The sequence below is a fragment of the Mya arenaria genome, chromosome 14 (assembly GCF_026914265.1).
Source record: "Mya arenaria isolate MELC-2E11 chromosome 14, ASM2691426v1".
Lineage (NCBI taxonomy): Eukaryota > Metazoa > Mollusca > Bivalvia > Myida > Myidae > Mya > Mya arenaria.
This window is the reverse complement of record NC_069135.1, coordinates 57,484,841-57,496,700: the sequence shown is the minus strand read 5'-3', so window position 1 is coordinate 57,496,700 and position 11,860 is coordinate 57,484,841. Positions and strand designations below refer to the sequence as shown.

Below are 11,860 nucleotides of genomic sequence, written 5' to 3'. Positions count from 1 at the left end.
GGAAACCTAATTTTCATCGTAACCCTATTATGTGGTCCTAACCTAGTTTTATTTGTTCACAAATTTGAAAATAAAGGCAACGCCAAAGGCAGTTACTCGACAAGGCACACTTAGGAAGAAGCATCCGATTGCCTATATTTCCCCTCTCATTGTAAAGACTGTGTGGAGTGTCGGACCACGGCAATACAAAGAGGTTGCCACTCCCTATTTTTCATTGCCTGTAGCGTGACATGGTGAACATGAGCGGTTCCTAGTATTGGCACTGTACACCACCTTACACCAATACTAAGCTGGTCTAACGACACCTCCATACTCATGCTAGCCTTTAAATTACTTTTGCCAAATCATTTTGCTGAACGAAAACATTGCCACATATCAATGTTCGGTCGTTCAAGAGGAATATTTGTGATGAATGAAGTTTTGCACTTCGAAACCAAACTAAGAATGCAATGAGCCTAGTACATTCACTTGTATTTCACAACGCATCTACATTCTAACATTTTTTTTAAAAAGTGCTTGATCTTGCAATATTGATTTCAATTTTCATTCAAGCTGAACTTTATAGACATTGACAAAACAACAGGCTTGCATCTTAAACCGCCGCATAAAGGACAGCGAGAAACGAATCTCGTCGACCCATGCTGGCACGAGCAAACAAATCATTTTGTCAACAGCATTTCACAACGCATCTACATTCTAACATTTTTTTTTAAAAATTGCTTGATCTTGCAATATTGATTTCAATTTTCATTCAAGCTGAACTTTATAGACATTGACAAAACAACAGGTTCGCATCTTAAACCGCCGCATAAAGGACAGTGAGAAACGAATCTCGTCGACCCATGCTGGCACGAGCAAACAAATCATTTTGTCAACAGCATTTCACAAAAATGACACATTTTAGAATACAGTGCAAATTTTGCTCTTGTGCACACTATCAAAATGTTTACCATTTTACTAAGTTATGTTCCAACCAATATCGTAATCAATATGACAAGACCAAAGCTTAATAAATTTATGAATTACAAGCAGCATTACTGCTAAAATTTTGTTCAATCACAAATGTTCCTCGGTTTCAGCCGTGACCAAGTCTGGCTGTTTCTCATAAAAAAAATATAGTGAAAAACCGTTTGACTGTGGTTTCATTGAAAAAAATCGACAGACCAAAATGTAACCAATTTTATGAAAAAAATGTGTTATCTTTCGTGAACAATACTTTGGATGGCCCAAAAAAAAATAACAACAGTACTCACAATAGCAAACAAGACCCGCGTTACTGGGGTAAGCAAGACAGCACAAACATTAAAAGCAAACAGATAAATCAGTATTTCTCCATTTGATTTTTATTTTTTGAAATGATTTACTGTATGATAAATTTTCAATGTTCATGTAAAACACGAAAAACAAGTGTTGGAGAATTACTGATGAAACAAAGCAACGGTACAAAGCACATATAATACAAACAATATTTTAAAACGAACAAGTGTGGATAGGTATCTTTTTTCAAATAAACAATGACATTTCAAATAGATCGACGAATTCGGCCTGCTGTCTTCTGTCGGATCCCCTGTGTATGGCATCTCATCTGAAAAAATGAAATGAAACGTGTAAAAGACGAAACATTCTTACATACAATAGCACATTAATGTTTACTCTGGTAAATTTTGGTTTCATTTATAACATTGGATTTTTACAGAAATGATAAATGCTTAATTTCAAAACATATTAACCATTCTCTCAGTTTTGATTTACAAATGACAGAGCAGTACACTAACAACGTGCTTAAAATTATGATTTTTTTGACAACTTTTCAATTTTTTCAAAATTTTTGACTTTGGATTTTCACCATAGCGCATTCGTTTTTTAGCTATATACTTACCAAAGCGCATTTGCGTTTAAGCGATGTAGTTTTTTCACGCTGAGTACCCCCCTTATGAAACTTTTTTTTACATTGAATTTAGAACGATTTATTTGAATCTCAAAATTAAGCACACAAAGTGACGATGTACAAATATTTTGGGATGACGAGATTTTGGCTCGCTCGCCCGACCAAACTAAAAGACTTATAGATATACTTTAAGTCTTTCAGTTGGGCTGGGCGAGGTAACCAAAATGCTCGTCACCCTAAATTATTTGTACATCGTCACCTGGTTTGCTTAAATTTGTGAGTCGATTTGTCATAAAAAGAGTAAAATGTATGATAAGATGCTTAGCATCTTCAAATAATTTGACATTCATCTTTTGGTTTGACAAATAATAAAGTGAAATGTATGATAAACTGCTTAGCATCTGTAAATAATTTGACGTTCATCTTTTGGTTTGACAAATAATAGAGTGAAATGTTGATAAATGCTCAGTGTCATGAATCGATTTGACACTTAGCATTTGGTTTGACAACTGAAAGAATTATTTATTTGCGATTGTGTACTAGAAGAATTTGCATTGTATGACTATTTCTAAATGTCATGAACAAATAATGTCATATGGTTTGACAAAAAAGTAGATTGAAATACCATTCATTTGTGATGTTTTACACTTGTGAAATGCAGATCGAATGCATTATTTTTGTGCATATTTAATATGTAACGCATACTTAATATCATTACAAAACTTGAAAACTACAGCAATTTATGATCTGTACAATGGAGAGACTTAATCGCAAAATTAAGAGAATTGCCATTCTTGAGGCTAGACTTGCTGTACTCAAAACAGAGTTACAGTCAGAACTGGAGCAGCTGAACAACTCCAATGACATGACAATGAACTATGGTTCAAAAACATTATCACCTGTACAAACTGAGGTTGAAGACTGGGGTGACTGCGTAAGGACTTCAGAAATCATCAGCGAGGAGGACTGGGAATCTGAAGCAAACAGGCAGCCCTTCACTCTTGGTGGGACATTCTGCAAAACGAGAAAATCTACAAACTGGGAAAACAGATGCCCTGTTTGTTTCTCAAAAAACTGTGGACATAAAGTGAACAGATGTTTGTTCAGAGAAGCCGCAACTCAGTGATTTAATATTCTACATTATTGTTGTATGTACCATATAATACTGGATGAACAAGTTCAAAAACTGTTTATCATATACTACTGGATAAACAAGTTAAAAAATAAATAAGCACTTTGTATTTTACCTCGTGTTGTTTTACTTCAATGTCCCGAAACCATTTAAACGAACAACTTCCACTGAGGTCAGACCAGCCATACAGAGCTGAAAAAACAAAACATTTCTGTTGAAAAATGAAAACATCAATGAGTAAAATAAGAACAATACTTGTTCAATTTGTTTGCCACCAAAAACATGAATCTTAAATGATCTTGTTTTCCCTGCCAGATGATATACAATAAAACTTAACAATATAAGCTTCAACTCACTAATTTTCATTTACTAAATATGAACACTGGCTAATTAACTTCTATTAAGTCTTTGACCACCAAAGAATATTTGCAGTGAGTTGTAAATGCTTAGTCTCAAAACATATTAACCATTCTCTCAGTTTTGATTTACAAATGACAGAGCAGTACACTAACAACGTGCTTAAAATTATGATTTTTTTTTCAATTTTTTCTTTTCAAAATTTTTGACTTTGGATTTTCACCATAGCGCATTCGCGTTTTTTAGCTATATACCTACCAAAGCGCATTTGCGTTTAAGCGATGTAGTTTTTTCACTGAGTACCCCCCTTATGAAACTTTTTTTTACATTGAATTTAGAACGATTTATTTGAATCTCAAATTAAGCACACAAAGTGACGATGTACAAATATTTTGGGATGACGAGATTTTGGCTCGCTCGCCCGACCAAACTAAAACACTTATAGATATATAAGTCTTTCAGTTGGGCTGGGCGAGGTAACCAAAAAGCTCGTCACCCTAAATTATTTGTACATCGTCACCTGGTTTGCTTAAATTTGTGAGTCGATTTGTCATAAAAAGAGTAAAATGTATGATAAGATGCTTAGCATCTTCAAATAATTTGACATTCATCTTTTGGTTTGACAAATAAAAAGTGAAATGTATGATAAACTGCTAAGCATGTGTAAATAATTTGACATTCATCTTTCGGTTTGACAAATAATATAGTGAAATGTATGACACATGCTAAATATCATGAATCGATTTGACACTTAGCATTTGGTTTGACAACTGAAGAGTGAAATGTATGACAAATGCTAAATGTCACGAATCTGACACATAGCTGTAATTTTGCTACCATAATGTGAAATAAGTACAAAGAGCAAAATCAAATCATGTTGGTTCAGTGTTTCAGTATTAAAGTACCAAGATGAGTTAACTTTACTGTTCATTGCAACTTTGAGATTTGTTTCTGATGAAATTTGGTGAAATTACTTACTTGTTATTGACAGAGCAGAACACACTGCATATTGGGTGAGCTTCAGGTTATATAGGCTAGGTTACTCCTCACAACTCTGAAACAAAACATTTTATCAACAAAACTGCACATATTGCTTGTTAGTTTTTTACATTTTTCATTCCATTAAAAGCATGGCTAAGTGCACATTTCATCCACATCAACAATGTTGAAATAATCCTGAAAACAAAATACTTCCTACATACAAACAGAAACAGAAAAACTGTTCACATGCAGAAGGTATTATGTTCCCAACATTTCTTATCATTCACAACAGGAACAAAATTATGCATTTATGGCATTGGTAGATATCAAACACAAACTGAAAATTTATCTAATAGCAGTTCAATGTAATAAATCAAACACAGTGTCTGTTATTAGATAAATTATCAGTTTATAAAAATTATTCCAAGCAGACTAAGCACTGAGATTATGATATGACAGTTCAATTCATGGAATTAATTTTCAGTGATTTTACTTACTTGTAAATGTACTTTCTTGGGTACTGCCTTCAACCATTTTGATCACCAGCTTTCTGACACACAGGACGACTGCATCTGAACTGCCGTCTCTGGTTTAAAAAAAATAATTTTCAACATATTTTTCAAACAAAGAAATAGAAGAAGATATTTATCAATCTTGCATGATTTGTCATTTCTTATTTCTGTCAGTTTGGTCCCTAAACAAAGTTAAAATCATTCAAAATATGACATAAACAAGACAAGAGATATGAATTAACACTGCTTACTATGTTTTTCAACATATCTAGCCGAGAATTAAAGTTTCTAAAATCGGCTTCGAGAATGTTCGAAACATTCTAAAACGAGCTGGGAGCAATTTCTTTTGACATAAGTTTTTACGTAATTCAATGCACACATCGACAAAACTTGTTGGTAATATGATACATCATATATTTAGACACAATTTCTCATAAAACTTTTAAACATTCATGTCATACTTACCGCAGGAAAGCTGGAAATACGACCTTCACAATTTATTTTTCAAGATGGCCGACCAGCGCACAGCGAGAACTCTGCAATATGACGTCATACATATCACGTCATATCATTCCATGAATTGCATTATTTATTTATTTTTTAAACTTTTACGAAAATAAAGAAAATACACTCATTAAAAATAATTTAAAATTATCTTAATCATGTATTATGTATCGTTTTATGAAATTAAACAATAGGAAAAAAAAGTTTGTTCATTTTCAGAAAAACGAAATCGAAAGTAGAAATATTTTCTGAAATTGGAAATGTTTAAAACCTCGTAAAATCATTTATATCTCTTGTATATGCATAAACCCGGCTTGATTCAATCGCGAACACATTATAGAAACTATAACTACCAAGGTCGTACCTTCAAACACAGAAAATATCCCAAATTTTACACACAAAGAGTATTGTTTACATGGTTCAACCGTATCCAAGTGAATACGACAGACAACACTTTCCCTTATAATAATCAGCTCAGTATAGCTTGTACCGAAAATCGTAACATTATTCTGTGATTGTTTTACTTTATTTCATGTTTTATTTTGCTTAAGTATCGTACTTTGTAGCATTTTACGATACATTCTGTGTATCTTTGAGGAGTTATGCATAGCGATTTGCACATATATATGACCATATGACCATTACTCGTTTGATAACTATGTGCAAGCATAGTTGTTCTTGAAGCTTAAGTGATCCAACTAGATTACTATAGATAAACACAATAAAACACGAACAGTTCATACATTTTATTTTGTTACTATCATTGTCTGTTCATCACTCAATTTATTGTTAAAACTGTTTTGGCACAAATTGCCTCCCACGCCTGGCGAAGAACTGGCGAAGTGCTTCGTGATTCTCATTTCTCTCTAAGTCTCTGCTACTGAGCTTTTCAACAACTTTGTAAGTTTTGTCAACACTCGACGAGTCTTCTTGCACCAAACACACCAAACAGGGGTACAGTTCAGGGCACTGATGGCTTGGGGCTCTCTGTTCTGCTTTCTGTTCAGCCTCTCCGTTTTTGAAACAAATCAAACACGGATATAGTTTCGGACACGTGTGGATTTCAATTGCCATATTGATGTTTGCATTCAATTGCACACTGTCCATGTTTTTCTGTTTTGCATCAGACCTTCTGAGCAACTTCTTCAAACACGTTTTGATGATTTTCTTGATTCCCATAATTTGTATATATACTAGATCAGTAGGTTTTGACAAGTATGACATGAGAAGAAAAGATAAGTTTATATATGAACTATATTCGTTCCACTCATTGCATTATTTTAAGCCATGGACCATGCAATCTACAATGCTAGGTACAGTGCTTGCTACTATGTTACTATGCTTCTATTTTTCAATCGATAAAACAAACAATCAAATTGCATTTCAACGCATTTATTCAAAGTTAAAACATCAAAACAATTGTTTGAACCTTTTCATTCGGAAAGCACTTAATGAAGTATCATCATGTTTGAGCGGATTGAAAACTAATGTCAATTCTTGTTTTCGCTCACAAAAATACTTGGTTCAATTTCGTCAATTTTTACTTCCTCGTCTACGGTCTCAATGTCTTCAAAATTATCACTATCATAACAGTAACCGTCACAAACGCAGCAATTTCTCATATAACAAACTGCCCCGTCTGGGTTGTCATCTTGCATGGATTCGATTTCGCTCGATTTTTGTTCTTCAGCATCTCGCAAATAATCTTCTGCCATCTCCATCATTTTTTCATATTCATTGATATCATTCATGGGTTGCTGAGAACAAGATTCGCTTTTTTGCTAGTTTTCACTGGTGTTCTCACAAGGCGTTGTTTGCTGTGTCGATGCTTGACTGGACATAATTGTTTGAGAATGTGTATGACAAGTAACAAATTTTCAGCCCTTATAATAAGAATAAAATAATTCACTAGTAAATCGCATTCCATGATATAAATCGAAAATAAAACTGACATTGAACTCGCTCACAATAGAAATATGACGGACATAAGCAACCTTAATTTACAAATTACCGGCTTCGTAGCGAGACTATGTATGGGTGATAACAAGCACGAGTCTACGTTCAAAGAAATCGTCTCGATACTTGACAATATCGAAAAAACATTTCTGCAAAACAAACTGGAAACGACCGAGTATCGCAAGAAATGTGGCGCACTACAGCAAAAGGTGTTTAGGTTGATCAGAGAGAACGATCGGTATAAGCAAACTCATGTGCACAACTCGAATACGGACGATAGTCAACTATTGCAGGACGAAGTTACACGCTTGACATTGAATCTGTCACAGCTGACTGCGGAAAACAATCAGCTTAAGCAAAATAACACGGCATTGGAAGACGAAGTTTTGCGCTTGAAATCTCAAACAGACAACCTGCAATCCTTAGACGAAGCTGCCTGTATGGAACTATTCAACGAAAACACTCAAGATTTTTCATGAATTACTTTACTTCTGCCACTTACAAGTGAATATTACGAAGTTCAATAAAAAGCAATTTCAAAGCATTCGTTTTTTATGTTAATTTTTGTTATCCTAAGTCTTAGAAACGCAAATCTCAGTACGTTTTGCTTAAACTGTTCTCTTGCGCTTTGCTTGATTCTGGCCAGATAATCTTTTCCTTCTGAGTTACCCAATCTTTTGTAGTAACGTTTAATGTTTCTTCTATTCATTTTTCGTGCCGGGTGGTTTATCCAACAAGCGGGACAAAAGCCGTTGTATTTATCAAAACAGCTTGGACACGCGGAATGTTCGAATGCACATTGTTTCATAACGAGCAAGCGATAGTCAATGTTACTGTAGCCACCGCACCAATGACAAGCTCTGAAACGTTTTCCGAGTCTCTTATCATACGAAATACATTTTGAGTTTTTTTTACCGTTGTTGTGAGCCATACTTTATTTAAAAGGTTCAAAAATATTTCACTAATATAGTGTCAAGTCAATTTCATTCAGTTTATGTAATTCAAATGTTTTGACAACAGTAACATGGCAAGTCTTAACCGTTGGTGACACAATAAACTATTGTCTATATTTGCTGCGTTTACACATTTACGAAAACACAAGACAAAGAATATTTCATTTTTTCATGTTTATTTTACAATTGAATCGTTATCTACAAAAACTTGAAACATCATAACACACTAAATGTCTCCAAAGTCTGATACTCAGAGTCCCCAGGTTCATTGTTCATATAATACGGTTTTATCGTTTCCCACATATAGCCTATGTGCTTCAACAGAAAATCGTTTAGAATCTCAGGTTCAGCATAATCGTTTGAACTGTGTCTCAGTGCTGTCCTCGCTTCTTCCGTCTCACAATACTTGATCTCTCTGTACATTTCAACGCACCTCCTGATCTGGTCTGCCTCATATTTTGACTCCTGAATAGTGTATATTTGTTCAAGTATTTTCGCAACTTTATCATGATCCAAAGGGGAAGCCGGCGAAGAATTTTCAAGATCATCGCTAAAATTCCCATCCTCGATATCGTCATCATCTGAAAGGACAACAGCTGTAGCTTCATCTTTTCCTTCCCATGCCTTGAACCTCTTCCTTATCGGGCTAGCAGGTGGAGTAAGAACGTCTGCTTTTACTTTTACTGCGCTGAATTCTTTCTCATCCATGCTCACATCCATACAAGACTCTGCCGCATCTCGCAAATAGTCTTCTGCCATTGCTTGTAGTTTTTCGTCTTCAGTTGAGTAGTGCTGAGGAGATGATTTGCTTGACATGTTGTAGATTGTAGATTGTTTGTAACCAGTGCACAATTTGGAGACCTTATAATAGCAAAAAAATAATTCATCGATATTCACTTTCATATTGGTTTTATGTTCATTTATTTCAAATAGAAGCACATTGTAGCTTTTTGCATAAATATCAAACAAGATCCATACAGTCATTGTCCTTGTCAAACATACCAACTCTCATCGATTCGGTTTGCTGGGGGGAGGTATTGCTGTATTCTATTTTCTGTCTTTTTACAATGTTATCCATCTCACCATTTTCCACTTTTCTTTTCATTCCCGCATTGGAACTGGAATCGTTTAAATCCATCTGCGGTTTGAACATTTCATAATAATTCATGAACATTTCCTTATCCAACATATCAACACTCATCGATTCGGTTTGTTGCGGTAAGGTATTGCTGTTGTCTGATTTCTGTGTTTTTACGGTGTTAGCCAGCTCATCCATCTCACAGTTCATGGCATTGGAATCATTCAAATCCATCTTCTGTCTGTACAATTTACAGTCGTCGCACTGGCAGTTATCGATACAGTCATAATAATTCAATCTGAAAAGGATACAGTCATAATAATTCAATCTGAAAAACTTACAGTCGTCACACTGGCAGTTGTTTGTCATGATCTCTTTGCAGTTTGGTTTTGCCATGATCTCTTTGCAGTTTGGCTTTGCAGTATTTTGCAATGTTTTGCAGTCTTTTGCTTTTATACCAATTAGAGCTTCTTTGCATTACAAAAAGGCGAACATCAACACGTCACTTTTGAACTTTTCCCTTGTGCTTTTCTTAATGGTGGCGAGGTAATCATGCCTCATCTCTCTCAATAACCAGTCGTTAGTTTCTATTTTACCCAATTTCTTGTAGTATCGTTTCCTTTCCTTAATGTGTGCTAACGCAACTGGATGGTTCAACCAACAAGCAGGACAAGAGCCATTGTATTTATCGAAACAGCTTGGACACGCGGAATGTTCGAACACACAGTTTTTCATAACGAGTAGGAGATAGTCAATGTTACTGTAACCACCACACCACTCACAACATCGAAAACGTTTTCCGAATCTCTTATCATACGAATATTGACGTGTTTGACATGTTGACATGTTTGACATGTTTGACATGTTTGGATCTGTATCGGCTGTATCGGCTGTCATATGTATGTTTGTGTGTTTGTATGTGTGCATGAGTTCTTTGTAGCCACCACAAATAATGGAATACAGAAAACGGGGGTGAAAATAAGGGGGGGGGGATTTTCAACAAGGGGGGGGGCCTTTTCTATCAGCCTATTTCCCCAAGTCCATTCCATTTCCATTTTCATTTTTCAAACATCAAAACAAAACTTCCCAGTTTGCTCTGTGTAAACGCGCAGTTGACTGTGGTTTGGTCCCATCCGATGTAGCCATTTAATGCCATCACAATAGAGCCTGTACTCTGCCTGTGATTTTCTTCCGACACATGGAACAATTTGACAGGATGTTGGCACACACTCTGCAGCAAAACAGATGCCCACAAGGCAAAAGTACCATGTCTACGAGACCGTCAAAACAAATTTTGCACTGTCTTCGTTCATCAAGGTTTGTGTCTTGTTCATGGTTTTCAGATGGTTCGTGCTTTACATTCGTTTCGAGCAAAATGTTACAAATGTCATTGATTTCATAACTCTTTTCACTGCCGTATGTTCTGCGAAAGACCAGTTTGGCGTTACTAATATCCTCGATGCGAAACCCAAATTCAAGTAGGATTTTGTCAATATTTTGTTGTTCTGAAATGCATACCAGAGGTACATTTCTTGTTTCAAATCCAGCAGCAAAGGGACATTCTGGGCTGAAACGATAATGAACATTTGGGATTCGGTCTTCTGGCTTCCAGTCAGAAAAACATTTTCGACAAAACACACACTGAACGCGATCCCCAGTGTGTTGGTAAATGAATCCATTTTTTGCCAACTCTTCTTGACTTATCACAGATTTCCAATCTCTATACGTTTCGAGTCGTGCTGACTCGCTGAAAAATTGTCTGTAAAAGGGATCAGGATCATATGCATCGTCATCTTCTTCGTTAATAAGATCTTCAGATTCCATGTTATGTGTTAACTTACAATTGGGGAAAAAACGTGCATGTTCATTTTCTGGGACTTCTCCTCGCTCCCACGAGTGTAAATGATTTCCGCAAAAATAACAAGTTACTTCATCACGAAAACCGGTAAAAAACAATCCTGCTTTTGCCAAGTCAACTGGATCAATGAAATCGATCGACCAAGCACTATATGTTGCTAATCGAGCAGTGAAATTATCATATTCTTGATGTTTTGGAATCGATACTTGTTTGAAAGAATACTCCATTGTAACAAATGATACGTTCTGTTTAAAGCCATATATATATATAGTGTTATTTTTCTCTCTTCATCATCTGATAATGAGACAAAACCGAAATATCAGGTTTATTGGTTTATTATGTTTGAAAATCACAAACAATGGAAAAACAACAGATTTGTGAATAATATCAAAGCCATGGAAATTTATCAGGGTATGAACCTCCTACTTTGCGTAGAGCAATGTGCTCTGCGAGTTGACTGATTGATTGAGGATAGTCAGGTTGTTCAGCCTTAAGCTTCCGTGATTCTTTATATGCTTTTTTCATATCGAGATATTGGTACAGATACTTCAATTGACACATACGATTGACAATCCATTCTGGAGTTTGTTCTTTGATTTCCCCTCTGATATACCTCTGACAGAGAGTACTGTCGTCTCGGA

At 35.4% G+C, this 11,860-nt stretch overlaps 1 long non-coding RNA gene across 1 annotated transcript; it reads right to left on the bottom strand.

The window, feature by feature from the left end:
• Positions 1–1,484: 1,484 nt before the first annotated feature.
• Positions 1,485–5,923, bottom strand: LOC128218050 (uncharacterized). The gene is made up of 7 exons (XR_008258306.1): positions 5,739–5,923; positions 5,336–5,406; positions 4,856–4,944; positions 4,356–4,431; positions 3,136–3,212; positions 2,788–2,902; positions 1,485–1,585 (listed from the first exon to the last, which is right to left on the bottom strand). It is a non-coding gene; the product is annotated as an uncharacterized LOC128218050 (long non-coding RNA).
• Between the last annotated feature and the right edge of the window lie 5,937 nt (positions 5,924–11,860).